Below are 22,626 nucleotides of genomic sequence, written 5' to 3'. Positions count from 1 at the left end.
CTCCGTCTCAATCCCAATCCTGATCAGCTTACCTCTGATCAAGTATTGGTTCTGATCCCGTTTCATATAATACATATTACCAAATCATCTCCGATATCCAGGTAACATGTAGTTTAATACACAGTAACAACATACTGAAATCTTAGCAGATACAATGTTATTTCAACATTATATGCATTTCTATGCCATATAAATCCAGGCAACAAACATAATATCATGCTAGCATACATATAAATCATCAGTATATGAAATCACATGCTAGCAATCACATGCAGGGAAAGAAAACTCAATCTACCCCGCTCACTAACTCTTATCTCAGTGCTAAGGAACCTACAATTCAAGGACCTACAGCTCTGATACCACCTGTTGTGGGGACCCGGACGCTAATCAAGTTCTTAATAATCATTGGGACTAATTAATCAACTATAAAACAGGGTCTAAAAATTTTTTCTTTTTAAATTGCGGAACGTAGTGAAATAAAACATATATATACATCTCAGTATATAAAATACAAATCCTGTATTACAAAACATTTATTCAAACTAGAGTTCAACATCTAATATCAAGTGTTCAAACCCTATCTCAGATCCAAGTCCGAAGTCTCCACTCTAACTCGATCTCTCCTCATCTCCTCGACCCTAAACCTGTCCCACCTGTTGTCAAGTACACATACAGACAAGACAACAGCCGGATAAACCGGTGAGAATAACTCCCAGTATAAATCAATGAAACATGCAATCATATAAACAAACATAAGCATGTAATCAGGTATCAACAATATGTAACAATCTGAAACATAATCAATGACCCATTGTCAACTATACTCGTAGCTACATAATTCAGACTAGACTCAATCCTAGTCTAGGGATCCCGATTCCAGAAGTTGGTATGCATATATCGACTAACAATAATAGAAAAGACTCCAGTTCTATCCACGCCGATATAGTATCGATTAACAGTAATAGAAAAGACTCCCGTTCTATCCACACCGATACAGTATCGATTAACAGTAATAGACGAAGCCCTGATTCTATCCACATTGATATATTAACGATTAACAGTAATAGAGCAAGCCTTGATTCTATCCACATTGATAGGATATCGATTACCAGTAATAGAACAAAGTCCGATTCTATCCACATCGATATACCATCGATTAACAGTAATAGAAGGAACGATGAATCTATCCACATCGATATAATATCAATCAACAGTAATAGAATAAGCTATACATCTATCCACATCGATATAATATCAACCAACAGTAATAGAAGAAGCTATACATCTATCCACATCGATAACCAACATCCAGTGACAGACTTTGGCACATCCGCCAATACACCATCTTATGACATCGTGCAATGTGCCCGTGGTGATCCCACCACTAACGGCACTTCTGTCATAAGATGACTCCTCTAATACCTGCTGTCTAAAATCAAGAGAACAAGTATATCAATCAATCAATGCAAATATCAATGCAATAAAATAAAGTATGTGATTTAGGGAAACCCGAGTCTAAACCGACTCAAGTCCATCTCCCAATACCACATTGACTTATACCTTTGTCTTCATGATCTGACGAAGACGAAGACTCCATTTCACGTCTGTCCATGTCAATCTGAATTCACAATATCGAATAGACTGTGTCAATCTACAGCTCAATTCAAAGCATGTTCTGATCAATATCAATTCACTGATGTTTCGACGGTATAATAATACAATCTCAGTAACCCCGTCAATCCCAACATCACAGATATAATACAGAAACTCATAATCAATATCAATACCAATTTCTATATCAATTCTGTACAATCCCGCAATCCCGGCAATACCATATCAGTACAAACAAATCAACAATTCATCTAATCTCAATCTGGTTAATATCAATATATCCAGTGATACAGTACAAATCAGATATTAATTCCAGTATTATAAAATCCACAATACCATGATTCTGATATCAACTCGGTATATTACAATCGAATAAACTCTGAAAATTCATAACAATTCCATACCCAGTCCGTTCTTCAATCTGACTTCAGATATACGAAGTCTACTGTGTCAAGAACATCATATCTAACTCCTATTCAATTTAGACAATATCATAATTTCAAAACATGTCTAAAAGTAGCAAAACTTACGTCCAGTTGTAGTCTACGTTGATAGGAACTCGGTACTGAAGTCGGATTTAAAATCTGACGGACTGATCGCTCGTAAATCACGATAGAAATTTTCAAAGAAAACTTTGAGCTCCTTCCTCGGTTCTTTTTTTTTCTTTTCTGATAACGTTTGTATGTATATATATATATATATATATATATATATATATATATATATATATATATATATATACACCTCGAACACAAGAAACAAGTGGCGTCCTTACGTTCTGCATGACTGGCGCATATGCGCGCTTCATCTCGCGCATATGCGCGAGACCTACTGCTTCGGAAATCAACATTCGCGCATATGCGCGCATCCAATCGGCGCTTATGCGCCCAACCTTCTGGAGCTCGCGCGCATGTGCGCGCAGTGAAGTCGCGCATGTGCGCGCAGGCTTCTGCCCTGCTCGCGCATGTGCGCTCCATTCCATCGCGCATGTGCGCCGACTCATTTCTTCCTCGCACATATTTCGTGTATTATTCCGTCTTTCCGGGCCACTCCATTCCGTCTATATTTACCGTAATTAATTAATAAATCATTCCAGATTAATTCCAGATTACGGTAATTATACCCAAATCGTTTCGGATTACGGTAATTAAATTCTCGGGCATTACACAAACTACCGCCCGGGCGCCACTTCCTCTGCCCGACGCATGTGCTTATTGAACATTGGCGCTCGGGCGGTTATTTTCTACCGCTCGGGCGCCAATAGTTCTGTCCAAAAATGCACCCTTCATATGATTTAGCCAATCTGGTCTCGTAATAGCCCGTTATAATTATATCTATTCATAATCAATAATCATCTCAGATTACGATAATTAATTTCTCGGGCATTACATTTCTCCCCCCTAAGATACGATTTCGTCCCCGAAATCACAGGCCTTTCATTCGTATCAGTAAGGAGTATATACAGAAACTGTACAAGAAATGTAATAAACTTTTACATCAGTGAAACAATGCTGGGAATTCTTGTCTCATATCAGATTCAGTCTCCCAAGTAGCTTCTTCGATACCATGACGAGTCCATTGAACTTTCACAAGAGGAATCGTCTTTGTTCTGAGCTGTTTTTCTTTACGATCGATAATCCGAATCGGTTTCTCGACATAACTCAATGTCTCATCCAGCTCAGTCTCGTCTGGTTGAATAACATGTGAATCATCAGGGAGATATTTCCGCAGCATTGATACATGAAAGACATCATGTATTCCAGATAAAGAAGGCGGTAATGCTAGTCGATAGGCACGATCTCCTATCTTCTCGAGAATCTCATAGGGACCGACGTATCGTGGAGACAACTTCCCTTTCTTTCCAAATCGGACAACACCCCTGAAAGGTGAAATCTTCAGGAACAATCGGTCTCCTGCCTCAAATACCAACGGTCTACGTCGAAGGTTGGCATATTTGGCTTGTCTGTCCTGGGCTGCCTTCATTTTCTTCTGAATCAATTTCACTTTTTCAGTCATATCTCTGATCATATCAGGTCCAGTCTCAGGAACTTCAGAGATATCATCCCAATAAAGCGGGGATCTGTATTTCTTTCCGTACAACGCTTCGAATGGAGCCATCTCAATACTCGTTTGATAGCTGTGGTTGTACGAAAACTCACAAAGTGGTAACGCATCTTGCCAGCTAGGGCTAAAATCCAGCACTACAGCTCTCAGCATATCTTCCAATGTCTGGATCGTACGTTCTGACTGTCCGTCGGTCTGTGGATGATATGCGGTACTCAGATGTAGCTTTGTACCTAGTGCTTGCTGCAAACTCTGCCAGAAGTGCGAAGTAAACCGAGGATCACGGTCTGAAACAATCGACTTTGGCACTCCGTGCAGTCTCACCACTTCCTTGACGTAAATATCCGCCATCTGGTCATATCTATACGTCATTTTGTATGGAATAAAACATGCTGATTTGGTCAATCGATCAATCACGACCCAAATCGCATCACAACCTCGGAAGGATCTCGGTAATTGCGTCACAAAATCCATGGAAATGTGATCCCATTTCCATTCAGGAATCGACAAACTCTGTAATAATCCTCCTGGTTTCTTTCTTTCAGCTTTCACCTGTTGGCAATTCAGACACTTGGCTACAAATTCAGTCACCTCAGATTTCATTTGTTTCCATCAATACTGTGTCTTTAAATCATTATACATTTTCCTGCCCCCAGGATGAATGCTAAAACGACTGTTGTGCGCTTCTGTCAGTATTCGATGTCTCAAATCCGAAACATTCGGCACAACCAGACGATTATTCACATACAAAATGCCATTTTGAACCTGATATTCCGATCGATGTCCAGTTCTGACCATTGCAATCGAATTCTGTACGTTCTGATCACTTTTCTGTGCCTCTTTTATTTTCAATATCAATGCCGGTTCAGCTCGAATCGCACATAATCTCAGAGACTGACGATCTGTTTCAAAAGCTAATCCAGACAAACAGCAGTCTTATATCAAATTCGAAACACCTATCGTCGATAAGGATAGTGCACATACCTTTCGACTCAGCGCATCTGCTGCTGCATTGGACTTCCCTGGATAGTATTTGATCTCACAATCAAAGTCTTTCAGTAAATCCAGCCATCTCCGCTGTCTCATATTCAACTCTGATTGTGAAAACAGATATTTTAAGCTTTTGTGATCAGAATAAATTTCAAATTTCTCACCGTATAAATAATGCCACCATATCTTCAATGCAAAGACTATGGCTGCCAATTCAAGATCATGAATTGGGTAACGAGATTCATGGGGTTTCAGCTGTCTCGAGGCATAAACAATCACATGCCCCCGCTGCATCAATACACAACCCAATCCTCGGTGAGATGCATCACAATATACGACAAATCCACCAGTGCCTGAAGGAATCGTCAACACAGGCGCACTGGTCAGTCTCTTTTTCAACTCAAGAGAACTGGATACACAGTCTTCTGTCCACACAAATGGAGCATTCTTCTGAGTCAACTGTGTAATCGGTTTGGAAATACTTGAAAAATCTTTAATGAATCGGCGATAATATCCTTCCAAACCCATAAAGCTGCGTATCTCTGGTACAGATGTCGGTCTCGGCCACGAAATCACTGCCTCAACCTTACTGGGATCAACTGATATACCGTCTCCGGATATGATATGTCCCAGAAATACCACCTGTTTCAACCAGAACTCGCATTTCGACAACTTAGCATACAATTTCTCTGCCCTCAAAATCCTCAACACAGTCCTCAGATGATTAGCATGCTCAATCATATTCTTTGAATAAATCAGTATATCATCAATGAATATGATAACAAAATCATCCAAATATTTCTGGAAGACGCGGTTCATCAATCCCATAAATACCGCTGGTGCATTCGTCAAACCAAAAGGCATGACAATAAACTCATAGTGTCCATACCTGGTTCTGAATACTGTCTTTGAGATATCAGAATCCCTGACTCTCAGTTGATGATATCCAGATCTCAAATCGATCTTGGAATACACCGAAGAACCCTGCAACTGATCAAATAAATCATCAATACCAGGCAATGGATATTTATTCTTTACCGTTGCCTTGTTCAGTTGCCGGTAGTCGATACAAAGTCTCATCGACCCATCCTTCTTTCTCACGAATAGTACTAGAGCACCCCAAGGAGATACACTCGGTCTGATATACCCCTTGGCCAGTAAATCCTCCAACTGTTCTTTCAACTCTTTTAACTCGATCGGTGCCATCCGGTATGGGGCCCTCGAAATCGGAACTGTTCCTGGCATCAATTCAATGCTGAAGTCTATTGCTCGAATAGGAGGCAATCTAGGAATCTCGTCTGGAAAGACATCAGCAAACTCACACACCACTGGCAAATCCGCCAATGATGGGCTCGATTTCAGTAAATCAACTGAATATACCAGGAATCCATCCGCTCCCTTCTGCAATAATCGAGTCATATTCATTGCAGATATCAAAGGAATTCTGGCACGAGAACCCTTACCATAAAATTTCCACTCCTCAGCCATTTCAGGTCTGAATCGAACTATCTTATGGAAGCAATCGACTGTAGCTCGGTACTTGGTCAACATATCGATACCGATAATGCAATCAAAATATGATATCCCAAGCACAATACAGTCTAGCTCAATCGTATTTCCATCGTACTGCAGTATACAAGGTTTCACAGATTTCACTGATATCAAACCTGTTCCTAACGGAGAAGAAACAGACACTACTGCAGACAATGACTCAACAGGCAACGCATGACTCAATGCAAACCTCTCAGAAATAAAAGTATGCGATGCACCAGTGTCACTTAGTACATATGCAGGATAACTAGAAATAAAACAATTACCTGCCACGACATCATCAGGTGCATCCTGTGCTTGCTCCTCAGTCAAAGCGAATAGTCGGGCCTGCTGTCGAGGAGGCTGGCTCGCTGTCTGGCTCCCTCCCGGCCTCTGCTGTGACTGAATAGACGGTGCTGGCTGAAAGGAATGAACGGCAGAAGATCGTCTTCCTGTCTGAGCCACTGATCCAGATGACTCAGCGGCCTGGAATCCCTGGGCATCACGTTGTGGACACACTCGGGCAAAGTGTCCATGCTGCTTACAAATGCTGCAGTTTCCAAACTCTCCTCGGCACTGCTCGGTGGAATGCTTCCCTCCACAAGTGCTACAGTAGGGTCCTATGTAACTCTGGCCCTTACCAGTCTGTGTAAAGCCACTCGAACTGGATGAACTACTTCCAGCTTTCTTAAATTTCTTCCCCTTAGCTTTCAGGAAGTCTTTCTTCCCACTAACACTGCCGCTCTCAAATCGGGGAGCTGGTGGAGGCAGCTGTGATCTCGGTGCTGAAGGCACAAACGAGATCTCTCTCTGTCTCATTAAACCGGCTTCGGCTCCCTTGGCTCGGTTCAAGGCATCGGTGAAATTATTTGGCCTCCCGGTATTCACCAAGGTAAATATTTCTGGATTCAGGCCATTTATGAACTGGTCCACAACGGCCTCATCATGTTCAGCTACGTGGGGAGAAAATATGAGCAGTGTAGAGAACTTAGCCACATAGTCCTCAATGTTTAACTGGCCTTGTCTCAAGTTCGCGAACTCGGCTCCCTTGTCCTTCCTATAAGATACTGGAAAGAACCGTAGATAGAATTCAGACTTAAACACATTCCAGGTAATGGCCGTACCTCGTTGTTCCAATGCCCGTTTCGTCGTGATCCACCAATGTTTAGCAACGTCATGCAGTTGGTGTCCGATCAGTTTCACCCTCTTTTTCTCCGTATATTCCAAAGATTCGAACATCGATTCAATATCGTCCAACCAACTTTCACATTCCACGGAATTCTCCGTACCTTTCAAATTCGGTGGATAGAAAGACTGAAATCTTTTCAACAATTGCTCCATTGGAGTAGGGGTCACATCCATAGGAGGACTTGAAGTACTACCCTGTTCAGGTACTCTCCTCGGAGGCATATCTGATAATCGAAGAGGTTAGTAATTCCAAATACCACTTACCAGTTTCAATCCTCCTCGGATCATCTTACAGCTGATCCATTCCAAATAATACACAATACCATATCAAAATCAGATATTCAGGCAATTATGCATTAAAACAGGAATTCATGCTAGCAATCAGATTAATCTGGATTTAATTCAAAATCAACGGCACAACGGTACAATCTCAGTATTCCCGTCAATACCAAATCAACAGACATCAATTACAAATCATAACTCATATCCATTATAATCTGTAACTCAATCATAATTCAAATCTGTCTGGTATACATCAATATACCCTAACAATTCATAACAATTTCATAATCAGTCCATTTCTCAATCTGACTTCGATTCTACGATGTCTAGCATATCAAGAACATCATATATGAATTCCATTCAATTCTGACAACATCATAATTTCAAGACATGTCAAAACGTAGCAAAACTTACGTCCAGTTGTAGCCTACGTTGCTAGGAACTCAGTACTGAAGTCGGATTTAAAATCAGACGGACAGATTTCTCACAATCGCGATTTGAAGATTCAGGAACAATTTGGCCAAAGTTTTCCTTCGATTCTTGTTTCTGAAGGATTTTTAACGTTTGTATATATATATATATATACATCCACGTGCATGCAGCCAAACAAGTGGCGAATTTTCATCTTGCATGACTCGCGCTCGGGCGGTAATAAATTACCGCTCGAGCGCGACATCTTCTGTCCAACGCTCGGCGTATCACACTTTGGCGCTCGGGCGGTTAAAAACTACCGCCCGGGCGCCACACCTTCTGTCCAAGATGTGTTGTTATTGAACTTTAGCGCTCGAGCGGTCATTTCTTACCGCTCGGGCGCCAGTTTGTTCTGTCCAACAATTCGCACCCTTCACATAACATCTTATTTCGTGTCCCGGTTAATCCTTTCATAATCATATCAAATTTATAACTCAATAATTACAGATTACCAGGATTAAATTTCCGGGCATTACAAAATTATTTATTTTTATGCAATGCACGTTAAAATGCTTTTCGAGTTCCATGTTTCAGGCGATTGTTCGAGGCGAGATCGAGGAAAGAAGACCGGTGAAGATTTTGAAACTTTTAAATGTGGTATTTTATTTTAAGTTGAGGTTGGGGCATTTTAATTAAACTTTTAAGTTGTTAGTATTTTAAAGCCTGATTTATTTATGTGGGGACTCGGACGCTAATCAAGTTCTTAATCATCATTGGGACTAATTAATCAATTAAAAACAAGGTATAAATTTTTTTTTTAAAAATGCGGAACGTAGTGAAATCAAACATATATACATCTCCGTATATAAAATACAATACAAGTCCTGTACTGCATACATTCAAACCAAACTAAGGTTTAACAACTAATTTCAAGTGTCCTATTATACATCAAAATCAAAGTCCGGAATCTCCACTCTAATCACGATATTTTTTATCTTCTCAACCCTGAACCTGTCCCACCTGTTGTCATGCACACATACAGACAAGACAACAGCCGGATAATTCCGGTGAGGATATAATCCCAGTATAAATCAACGAAACATGCAATCATATAAACAAATATAAAGCATGTAATCAGGTAACAAAGATATATATCAATATCTGAAACATAATCAATATCAAACTGTCGACAAAGGCTCGTGACTCCACGACTCAGACTAGATTCAATCCTAGCCTAGGGATCCCGGTTCCCAGACATTGGCATTCCATATCGACCAACAGTAATAGAAAAGACTCCAGTTCTATCCACGTCGATATAGTATCGATCACCTGTAATAGAAGAAGCTCTGTTTCTATCCACATCAGTATAGTATCGATCACCAGTAATAGAAGAAACTCCGATTCTATCCACATCGATATAACATCGATCAACAGTAATAGAAGAAGTTATAATTCTATCCACATCGATACAATACTGATCACCATTAATAGAATGAGCTATAATTCTATCCACATCGATAGCCAATTATCCAGTAGCAGACTATGGCACTTCCGCCAATACAATATCTCATGACATCGTGCAATGTGCCCGTGGTGATCCCACCACTATCAGGCGCTTCTGTCATAAGACTACTCGTCTAATACCTGCTATCTATAATCAAGAGAACACGTATATCAATCAAATCAATGCAATATCAATGCAATAAAGTAAAGTATGTGATTTAGGGAAACTCAAGTCTAACCGACTCAAGTCGATCTCCCAATACCACATTGACTTATACCTTTCTTTCGTCGGTTTCTGGCTCAGTCAAATTCCTGAATTCACAGTCTGTCTGGTAATGACAATATCAATAATCTCATGTCAATATACCTTTCAAATCAATAACAATCTGATCAATCTTGATTTAATTCAAAATCAACGGCATAACGGTACAATCTCAGTATCCCCGTCAATACCAAATCAACAGACATCAATTACAAATCATAACTCATATCCATTACAATCTGTAATTCAACCACGATTCAAATCTGTCTGGTATAAATTAATATACCCTTAAAAATTCATAACAATTCTATAATCAGTCGGTTTCTTAATCTTACTTTGATTCTACGATGTCTAACATATCAAGAACATCATATCTGAATCCTATTCAATTCTGACGATAGCATAATTTCAAAGCATGTCAAAACGTAGTAAAACTTACGTCAAGTTGTAGCCTACGTTGATAGGGTTACAGTACTGAAGTCAGATTACAATTCGGACGGACGGATTTCTCAGAAAAGGCGTAAGGATATTTCACTCTTTTCCCCCGAGCCTTTCTCGATTTCCCCCTTTTCTTTTTCATTTCTGAAGTAAGGATATACATATATATATCACAAGTTGCATGTTGAAGAAACGTGGCTATTTTTCATACAAATCAGGTGGCGCTCGAGCGGTCAAAAACTACCGCTCGGGCGCCGAACACTTTGTCCAAGTTCTCGGCTGGTCGCGCACTGGCGCTCGGGCGGTCACAAACTACCGCCCGGGCGCCACTTCCTATGCCCGACGCATGTGCTTATTGAACATTGGCGCTCGGGCGGTTATTTTCTACCGCTCGGGTGCCAATAGTTCTGTCCAAAAATGCACCCTTCATATGATTTAGCCAATCTGGTCTCGTAATAGCCCGTTATAATTATATCTATTCATAATCAATAATCATCTCAGATTACGATAATTAATTTCTCGGACATTACATTTCTCCCCCCTAAGATACGATTTTGTCCCCGAAATCACAGGCCTTTCATTCGTATCAGTAAGGAGTATATACAGAAACTGTACAAGAAATGTAATAAACTTTTACATCAGTGAAACAATGCTGGGAATTCTTGTCTCATATCAGATTCAGTCTCCCAAGTAGCTTCTTCGATACCATGACGAGTCCATTGAACTTTCACAAGAGGAATCGTCTTTGTTCTGAGCTGTTTTTCTTTACGATCGATAATCCGAATCGGTTTCTCGACATAACTCAATGTCTCATCCAGCTCAGTCTCGTCTGGTTGAATAACATGTGAATCATCAGGGAGATATTTCCGCAGCATTGATACATGAAAGACATCATGTATTCCAGATAAAGAAGGCGGTAATGCTAGTCGATAGGCACGATCTCCTATCTTCTCGAGAATCTCATAGGGACCGACGTATCGTGGAGACAACTTCCCTTTCTTTCCAAATCGGACAACACCCCTGAAAGGTGAAATCTTCAGGAACAATCGGTCTCCTGCCTCAAATACCAACGGTCTACGTCGAAGGTTGGCATATTTGGCTTGTCTGTCCTGGGCTGCCTTCATTTTCTTCTGAATCAATTTCACTTTTTCAGTCATATCTCTGATCATATCAGGTCCAGTCTCAGGAACTTCAGAGATATCATCCCAATAAAGCGGGGATCTGTATTTCTTTCCGTACAACGCTTCGAATGGAGCCATCTCAATACTCGTTTGATAGCTGTGGTTGTACGAAAACTCACAAAGTGGTAACGCATCTTGCCAGCTAGGGCTAAAATCCAGCACTACAGCTCTCAGCATATCTTCCAATGTCTGGATCGTACGTTCTGACTGTCCGTCGGTCTGTGGATGATATGCGGTACTCAGATGTAGCTTTGTACCTAGAGCTTGCTGCAAACTCTGCCAGAAGTGCGAAGTAAACCGAGGATCACGGTCTGAAACAATCGACTTTGGCACTCCGTGCAGTCTCACCACTTCCTTGACGTAAATATCCACCATCTGGTCATATCTATACGTCATTTTGTATGGAATAAAGCATGCTGATTTGGTCAATCGATCAATCACGACCCAAATCGCATCACAACCTCGGAAGGATCTCGGTAATTGCGTCACAAAATCCATGGAAATGTGATCCCATTTCCATCCAGGAATCGACAAACTCTGTAATAATCCTCCTGGTTTCTTTCTTTCAGCTTTCACCTGTTGGCAATTCAGACACTTGGCTACAAATTCAGTCACCTCAGATTTCATTTGTTTCCATCAATACTGTGTCTTTAAATCATTATACATTTTCCTGCCCCCAGGATGAATGCTAAAACGACTGTTGTGCGCTTCTGTCAGTATTCGATGTCTCAAATCCGAAACATTCGGCACAACCAGACGATTATTCACTTACAAAATGCCATTTTGAACCTGATATTCCGATCGATGTCCAGTTCTGACCATTGCAATCGAATTCTGTACGTTCTGATCACTTTTCTGTGCCTCTTTTATTTTCAATATCAATGCCGGTTCAGCTCGAATCGCACATAATCTCAGAGGCTGACGATCTGTTTCAAAAGCTAATCCAGACAAACAGCAGTTTTATATCAAATTCGAAACACCTATCGTCGATAAGGATAGTGCACATACCTTTCGACTCAGCGCATCTGCTGCTGCATTGGACTTCCCTGGATAGTATTTGATCTCACAATCAAAGTCTTTCAGTAAATCCAGCCATCTCCGCTGTCTCATATTCAACTCTGATTGTGAAAACAGATATTTCAAGCTTTTGTGATCAGAATAAATTTCAAATTTCTCACCGTATAAATAATGCCACCATATCTTCAATGCAAAGACTATGGCTGCCAATTCAAGATCATGAATTGGGTAACGAGATTCATGGGGTTTCAGCTGTCTCGAGGCATAAACAATCACATGCCCCCGCTGCATCAATACACAACCCAATCCTCGGTGAGATGCATCACAATATACGACAAATCCACCAGTGCCTGAAGGAATCGTCAACACAGGCGCACTGGTCAGTCTCTTTTTCAACTCAAGAGAACTGGATACACAGTCTTCTGTCCACACAAATGGAGCATTCTTCTGAGTCAACTGTGTAATCGGTTTGGCAATACTTGAAAAATCTTTATTGAATCGGCGATAATATCCTTCCAAACCCATAAAGCTGCGTATCTCTGGTACATATGTCGGTCTCGGCCACAAAATCACTGCCTCAACCTTACTGGGATCAACTGATATACCGTCTCCGGATATGATATGTCCCAGAAATACCACCTGTTTCAACCAGAACTCGCATTTCGACAACTTAGCATACAATTTCTCTGCCCTCAAAATCCTCAACACAGTCCTCAGATGATTAGCATGCTCAATCATATTCTTTGAATAAATCAGTATATCATCAATGAATATGATAACAAAATCATCCAAATATTTCTGGAAGACGCGGTTCATCAATCCCATAAATACCGCTGGTGCATTCGTCAAACCAAAAGGCATGACAATAAACTCATAGTGTCCATACCTGGTTCTGAATACTGTCTTTGAGATATCAGAATCCCTGACTCTCAGTTGATGATATCCAGATCTCAAATCGATCTTGGAATACACCGAAGAACCCTGCAACTGATCAAATAAATCATCAATACGAGCCAATGGATATTTATTCTTTACCGTTGCCTTGTTCAGTTGCCGGTAATCGATACAAAGTCTCATCGACCCATCCTTCTTTCTCACGAATAGTACTGGAGCACCCCAAGGAGATACACTCGGTCTGATATACCCCTTGGCCAGTAAATCCTCCAACTGTTCTTTCAACTCTTTTAACTCGATCGGTGCCATCCGGTATGGGGCCCTCGAAATCGGAACTGTTCCTGGCATCAATTCATTGCTGAAGTCTATTGCTCGAATAGGAGGCAATCTAGGAATCTCGTCTGGAAATACATCAGCAAACTCACACACCACTGGCAAATCCGCCAATGATGGGCTCGATTTCAGTAAATCAACTGAATATACCAGGAATCCATCCGCTCCCTTCTGCAATAATCGAGTCATATTCATTGCAGATATCAAAGGAATTCTAGCACGAGAACCCTTACCATAAAATTTCCACTCCTCAGCCATTTCAGGTCTGAATCGAACTATCTTATGGAAGCAATCGACTGTAGCTCGGTACTTGGTCAACATATCGATACCGATAATGCAATCAAAATATGATATCCCAAGCACAATACAGTCTAGCTCAATCGTATTTCCATCGTACTGCAGTATACAAGGTTTCACAGATTTCACTGATATCAAACCTGTTCCTAACGGAGAAGAAACAGACACTACTGCAGACAATGACTCAACAGGCAACGCATGACTCAATGCAAACCTCTCAGAAATAAAAGTATGCGATGCACCAGTGTCACTTAGTACATATGCAGGATAACCAGAAATAAAACAATTACCTGCCACGACATCATCAGGTGCATCCTGTGCTTGCTCCTCAGTCAAAGCGAATAGTCGGGCCTGCTGTCGAGGAGGCTGGCTCGCTGTCTGGATCCCTCCCGGCCTCTGCTGTGACTGAATAGACGGTGCTGGCTGAAAGGAATGAACGGCAGAAGATCGTCTTCCTGTCTGAGCCACTGATCCAGATGACTCAGCGGCCTGGAATCCCTGGTCATCACGCTGTGGACACACTCGGGCAAAGTGTCCATGCTGCTTACAAATGCGGCAGTTTCCAAACACTCCTCGGCACTGCTCGGTGGAATGCTTCCCTCCACAAGTGCTACAGTAGGGTCCTATGTAACTCTGGCCCTGACCAGTCTGTGTAGAGCCACTCGAACTGGATGAACTACTTCCAGCTTTCTTAAATTTCTTCTCCTTAGCTTTCAGGAAGTCTTTCTTCCCACTAACACTGCCGCTCTCAAATCGGGGAGCTGGTGGAGGCAGCTGTGATCTCGGTGCTGAAGGCACAAACGAGATCTCTCTCTGTCTCATTAAACCGGCTTCGGCTCCCTTGGCTCGGTTCAAGGCATCGGTGAAATTATTTGGCCTCCCGGTATTCACCAAGGTAAATATTTCTGGATTCAGGCCATTTATGAACTGGTCCGCAACGGCCTCATCATGTTCAGCTACGTGGGGAAAAAATCTGAGCAGTGTAGAGAACTTAGCCACATAGTCCTCAATGTTTAACTGGCCTTGTCTCAAGTTCGCGAACTCGGCTCCCTTGTCCTTCCTATAAGATACTGGAAAGAACCGTAGATAGAATTCAGACTTAAACACATTCCAGGTAATGGCCGTACCTCGTTGTTCCAATGCCCGTTTCGTCGTGATCCACCAATGTTTAGCAACGTCATGCAGTTGGTGTCCGATCAGTTTCACCCTCTTTTTCTCCGTATATTCCAAAGATTCGAACATCGATTCAATATCGTCCAACCAACTTTCACATTCCACGGAATTCTCCGTACCTTTCAAATTCGGTGGATGGAAAGACTTAAATCTTTTCAACAATTGCTCCATTGGAGTAGGGGTCACATCCATAGGAGGATTTGAAGTACTACCCTGTTCAGGTACTCTCCTCGGAGGCATTTCTGATAATCGAAGAGGTTAGTAATTCCAAATACCACTTACCAGTATCAATCCTCCTCGGATCATCTTACAGCTGATCCATTCCAAATAATACACAATACCATATCAAAATCAGATATTCAGGCAATTATGCATTAAAACAGGAATTCATGCTAGCAATCAGATTAATCTGGATTTAATTCAAAATCAACGGCACAACGGTACAATCTCAGTATTCCCGTCAATACCAAATCAACAGACATCAATTACAAATCATAACTCATATCCATTATAATCTATAACTCAATCACAATTCAAATCTGTCTGGTATACATCAATATACCCTAACAATTCATAACAATTTCATAATCAGTCCATTTCTCAATCTGACTTCGATTCTACGATGTCTAGCATATCAAGAACATCATATATGAATTCCATTCAATTCTGACAACATCATAATTTCAAGACATGTCAAAACGTAGCAAAACTTACGTCCAGTTGTAGCCTACGTTGCTAGGAACTCATTACTGAAGTCGGATTTAAAATCATACGGACGGATTTCTCACAATCGCGATTTGAAGATTCAGGAACAATTTGGCCAAAGTTTTCCTTCGATTCTTGTTTCTGAAGGATTTTAAACGTTTGTATATATATATATATATATATATATATATATATATCCACGTGCATGCAGCCAAACAAGTGGCGAATTTTCATCTTGCATGACTCGCGCTCGGGCGGTAATAAATTACCGCTCGAGCGCGACATCTTCTGTCCAACGCTCGGCGTATCACACTTTGGCGCTCGGGCGGTTAAAAACTACCGCCCGGGCGCCACACCTTCTGTCCAAGATGTGTTGTTATTGAACTTTAGCGCTCGAGCGGTCATTTCTTACCGCTCGGGCGCCAGTTTGTTCTGTCCAACAATTCGCACCCTTCACATAACATCTTATTTCGTGTCCCGATTAATCCTTTCATAATCATATCAAATTTATAACTCAATAATTACAGATTACCAGGATTAAATTTCCGGGCATTACAAAATTATTTATTTTTATGCAATGCACGTTAAAATGCTTTTCGAGTTCCATGTTTCAGGCGATTGTTCGAGGCGAGATCGAGGAAAGAAGACCGGTGAAGATTTTAAAACTTTTAAATGTGGTATTTTATTTTAAGTTGAGGTTGGGGCATTTTAATTATTTTTTTAAGTTGTTAGTATTTTAAAGCCTGATTTATTTATGTGGGGACCCGGACGCTAATCAAGTTCTTAATCATCATTGGGACTAATTAATCAATTAAAAACAGGGTCTAAAATTTTTTTTTAAAAATGCGGAACATAGTGAAATCAAACATATATACATCTCCGTATATAAAATACAATACAAGTCCTGTACTGCATACATTCAAACCAAACTAAGGTTTAACAACTAATTTCAAGTGTTCAAACCCTATTATACATCAAAATCAAAGTCCGGAATCTCCACTCTAATCACGATCTTTCTTCATCTTCTCAACCCTGAACCTGTCCCACCTGTTGTCATGCACACATACAGACAAGACAACAGCCGGATAATTCCGGTGAGGATATAATCCCAGTACAAATCAACGAAACATGCAATCATATAAACAAATATAAAGCATGTAATCAGGTAACAAAGATATATATCAATATCTGAAACATAATCAATATCAAACTTTCGACAAAGGCTCGTGACTCTACGACTCAGACTAGATTCAATCCTAGCCTAGGGATCCCGGTTCCCAGACATTGGCATTCCATATCGACCAACAGTAATAGAAAAGACTCCAGTTCTATCCACGTCGATATAGTATCGATCACGAGTAATAGAAGAAGCTCTGTTTCTATCCACATCAGTATAGTATCAATCCAGTAATAGAAGAAACTCCGATTCTATCCACATCGATATAACATCGATCAACAGTAATAGAAGAAGTTATAATTCTATCCACATCGATACAATACTGATCACCATTAATAGAATGAGCTATAATTCTATCCACATCGATAGCCAATTATCCAGTAGCAGACTATGGCACTTCCGCCAATACAATATCTCATGACATCGTGCAATGTGCCCGTGGTGATCCCACCACTATCAGGCGCTTCTGTCATAAGACTACTCGTCTAATACCTGCTATCTATAATCAAGAGAACACATATATCAATCAAATCAATGCAATATCAATGCAATAAAGTAAAGTATGTGATTTAGGGAAACTCAAGTCTAACCGACTCAAGTCGATCTCCCAATACCACATTGACTTATACCTTTCTTTCGTCGGTTTCTGGCTCAGTCAAATTCCTGAATTCACAGTCTGTCTGGCAATGACAATATCAATAATCTCATGTCAATATACCTTTCAAATCAATAACAATCTGATCAATCTTGATTTAATTCAAAATCAACGGCATAACGGTACAATCTCAGTATCCCCGTCAATACCAAATCAACAGACATCAATTACAAATCATAACTCATATCCATTAGAATCTGTAATTCAACCACGATTCAAATCTGTCTGGTATAAATTAATATACCCTTAAAAATTCATAACAATTCTATAATCAGTCTGTTTCTTAATCTTACTTTGATTCTACGATGTCTAACATATCAAGAACATCATATCTGAATCCTATTCAATTCTGACGATAGCATAATTTCAAAGCATGTCAAAACGTAGTAAAACTTACGTCAAGTTGTAGCCTACGTTGATAGGATTACAGTACTGAAGTCAGATTACAATTCGGATGGACGGATTTCTCAGAAAAGGCGTAAGGATATTTCACTCTTTTCCCCCGAGCCTTTCTCGATTTCCCCCTTTTCTTTTTCATTTCTGAAGTAAGGATATACATATATATATCACAAGTTGCATGTTGAAGAAACGTGGCTATTTTTCATACAAATCAGGCGGCGCTCGAGCGGTCAAAAACTACCGCTCGGGCGCCGAACACTCTGTCCAAGTTCTCGGCTGGTCGCGCACTGGCGCTCGGGCGGTCACAAACTACCGCCCGGGCGCCACTTCCTCTGCCCGACGCATGTGCTTATTGAACATTGGCGCTCGGGCGGTTATTTTCTACCGCTCGGGCGCCAATAGTTCTGTCCAAAAATGCACCCTTCATATGATTTGGCCAATCTGGTCTCGTAATAGCCCGTTATAATTATATCTATTCATAATCAATAATCATCTCAGATTACGATAATTAATTTTTCGGGCATTACAATTTATTTAGTGATTTAAGAGTTTGAAACTTTTAAAATTTAGCATTTTGTGTGTGTTATTTTAATTAAGGGACTTTAGAATTTTAACCTTTAAAGAATTGGTTAGTGAGTATTTTATTAAGGGCTTTTGTAAAGTTAAGGGTTGAGTAACTTTTAATTAAGTTGTTAATTATTTATTTAACAACTTTTCCCCTAATTAAACACACACACGTTTTGCCCCTTAGCTCACGCACACACACACTGCTACACACACTTGTGCACGTAACACACACACACACTAACACACATTCAGATTTTATTATTTTTTTAAAGCAAGAAAACCTAGGGTTTCCCAATCATAAGCAGTCGCCCCCTCTGTATAAATTTCCAGCAAGTTTTGTTGAGTTTTTTCCAAGAAAATGCCACGTTCGTCCCGGATCAACTTCGCTTCTTTCTCCGCTTCAGTATGGTCGTTTCGGTATTTTTAATTATCAAAAGGCACATATATTATTTCTTTTATGCATCGATCTTGTCATATTATGCGTTGTGTTGTTATTTATGAGTAAAAATACATGTGTGATGTGTAGAAGTTTGAGCAATGATGTTTGGATAAGTTTTGAAACGGTTTTTGGCTCACAAATCTCGTTTTTGCTGTCATATTTAAAACTGCGATTTTTCATCAAGATTTTGAGAAAATTTTCAACATGAAAATCGTAGAACTTTTTGATAGCTACGATTTGACAGTAAATTCAAAATATTTGGATAAAATTTGAGTTAGTTATGGCATTTTTCGTGGGACTGCTCAAACTGCATTTTTTTAGAAAATTATGTATTGATGCTTTCTTGAAGTTTTATTGTTGCAGGCTTCGTTGAGGATCGACAGGTGATCGTTGTTGTGTTTAGGAATATGGAGTATGAGTTTGGGGTGAGTTTTGATGCTTCGTTCCGTGTCGATAGTCGTTGGTTGCATTGTAAATCGTAGGAATCAATTGGTGTCAAAATTTGAGTTTACGAATTGGTTGCTTGTTTGGCGTACGTCGTCGTTTGGGACATTTTGTGGAGTCGAGTAAGTGCCATAGCGTCCTAGGGTGAGTCTTGAGGCGTTGTCATTGTTGGTGTAATTGAAATTTGAGAGTTTAAGTTTCAGAGTCGCGAAGTTCAGTACCCCCGACGCCCGAGCGGTAATTTATTACTGCCCGAGCGCCACACATTCTGTCGAGAGTTTTTATTTTTAAGCTCGGCGCCCGAGCGGTAATGTTTTACCGCCCGAGCGCCACTCCTTCTGTCCAAAAATTTGGTTTCCCCTTCTTTTCAAATTCAAATGGTGAGTTCATGTCTTTTATGGTTGGAAAATGTTCACACGTCATCTTAGAGGTTGTTTCGGGGTTTGATGTCAAGGTTAGTACGATTAAACGAGGTCAAATCCCGAGTAATGTAGAATGTCATAAGCTTTTCAGGCACTTCGGTGGTGATCTAGAGTACCTACGTCTAAGTATGCAAGTTAAGTGTTGAAATTAATGTTTGTATGTGCAGCAGCGGCCCCAAATGAAATCCAACGAATCCCTCAACGCCAAGTAAGTATGTTGACGTGCAAGAAAATATTTTCAAGTTTTTGAGGTATGCTAAATGTCTTGTGACCGGTTTATGTATGGGGTTGGAAAGCGTTAAAGCATGAACGGGGGCCAACCCACCCCGTTAAATCATGAACGAGTTTAGATCAAGATTGGAAAACATTAAAGGATGAACGGGGACCAATCCACCCGTTAAAAAATGAACGGGGATCTCATGTATGTGGCAGTGGATTCTTCCCTGTCAGCCCAGTACTGTCGTTTAGTCTGATCAGGCGATTATGTTATGGGTCGCTTGCTTTAAACATGCCTCTACACAAAAATGATGAAGTTTATGTATGTTCATGTATGTACAAGTATACAAGCATGTTTGAGAAAAGTTTTATGTTTATGGCACGTCTACGTATGTACGTATATAAGTCAAGTTTAAGTGCAAGTTCAAGTTTCAAGTTATGTATGCTCTATTTTGAAGTTGCATGTGGTTTTATTATGTAGTACTTGTTACTCCCAGTTTATACGTGTTGAGTCTTTAGGCTCACTAGACTTGATCGATGCAGGTGAGGATGCTTATGAGGAGACAAGGGGTGGGGACCAAGGAGCTGGCTTGGACTGAGCAGGAGGCTAGACCCGAGGACCTCTCAAATTTTTAGTTTTAATGAAAATGTTCAAATACTTTTGTCAAACTTTATTTCTAGATATTTTGTTGCAACAACTTTTGGGACGTACAGTTCATTTTAGCAAATTTTGAATGTTTACTATTTAATTAAGAAATTTTTTAAATTTTTTCGCAAATTTCAAGTAGTAAAAAGTACGGTACGTTACAGCATGTTACACTCAAAACAAATCAATTATTAAAAAAATCATTTAAAAACACTATATGAGATCTGACATGGGCATAAAAGTTTGGTATCGTACTTCAGAATATTCGCATGCAAATGTTTTTTTCATGATAATGACAAAATCATTTGAAAGCATTTGATGCAAAATCTACAAAAAGAATATTTCTAGGTTATTCATCAGTTAGTAAAACTTATAGAGTATTTAACAAATGCACTTTAAATGTAGAAGAATCCATTCATGTTTTATATGATGAATCTGTACTAACTGATAATTCAATTGATCCAGTTGAGCTAGTTGATTGCTTTACAAATATAAGTTTGAAGGATGATAGTGAAGAAGTTCATATCAATCGAAATCTCCTTCAAACACCTGAACCAGATATACTAGATCAATCAGTTGAACAAGAAATTTTTCCTGATAATCAGTTGGTGGAGCAAAATGATGAAATTCAATTACCAACTGAAGCAACAACAACTGAAACTGAGGAAAATGTTCAGTTACCAACTGAACCAGTTGCTGAAGTCGATCCAACCAATGCTGAATACAGATGGAAGAAATCACACCCACTAGAATTGGTGATAGGTAATCCATCTGATCTGGTAAGAACTCGGAATCAAATGGTTAATTTATTTATTTATTCAGCTTTTGTTTCCCAAGTGGAACCAATGAAAACTGATGAAGCTCTTGTGAACCAAACTAAATAAATGCTATGCAAGAAAAGCTAAATCAGTTTACCCATAACAATTTCTAGAACTTAGTTCCAAAACTAACTTTTAAATCAATTATAGGTACAAAGTGGGTCTATAGAAACAAACTGCATGAAGAAGGTTCGGTTGTGTGCAACAAAGCAAGTGTTGTAGCACAAGGATATAGGCAAGAAAAAGGGATAGATTACGGCGAGACATGTGCACCAGTTGCACGACTGGAAGCAATCAAAATATTCATTGCTTATACCTCATTCAAAAACTTTAAAGTCTACCAAATGGATGTTAAGAGTGCATTTCTAAATGGTCAGTTACAGGAAGAAATATATGTTGAACAACCACCAGTTAAGGCAGGAAAAAATTGAGATGAGTAAGATGAGTGAACTGACGTTCTTTCTCGGTCTACAAGTGAAGCAACTAGAAACTGATACTTTTATCAGTTAGGCATACACGAAGGAATTGATTAAGAAATTTGGTATGGAGATTATTCTCAGTTTCAATTACTCCCATGAGCTCATCAATTAAAATAGATAAAGATGAAGGGGGAATATCAGTTGAGACGGCACTCTACAGAGGTTTAATAGGTTCTTTTTTATACCTAACTGCTAGTCATCCTGATATAGTATTTGTTGTTTGTATGTGTGCTAGATTTCAGGCAGATCCTAAGCAATCACATTTTTCAGCTGCCAAACGCATATTGAAATATCTTAAAGGCACAAAAAATGTGGGCTTATGGTATGCTAATTAAGGACTCATCTTTCAATTTAGTGGGCTATTCAGATGCAGATTATACAGGATGTAAGCTTGATCGTAAAATAACCATTGTATCATGTCAGTTTTAGGAGACAGACTGATATATTGGTTCAGCAAGAAGCAAACTGTAACGTCCGAAAAATCA

The sequence above is a fragment of the Primulina eburnea genome, chromosome 17 (assembly GCF_022965805.1).
Source record: "Primulina eburnea isolate SZY01 chromosome 17, ASM2296580v1, whole genome shotgun sequence".
NCBI lineage: Eukaryota > Viridiplantae > Streptophyta > Magnoliopsida > Lamiales > Gesneriaceae > Primulina > Primulina eburnea.
The sequence above is the reverse complement of the archived record's forward strand: the minus strand, read 5'-3'. Positions refer to the sequence as shown.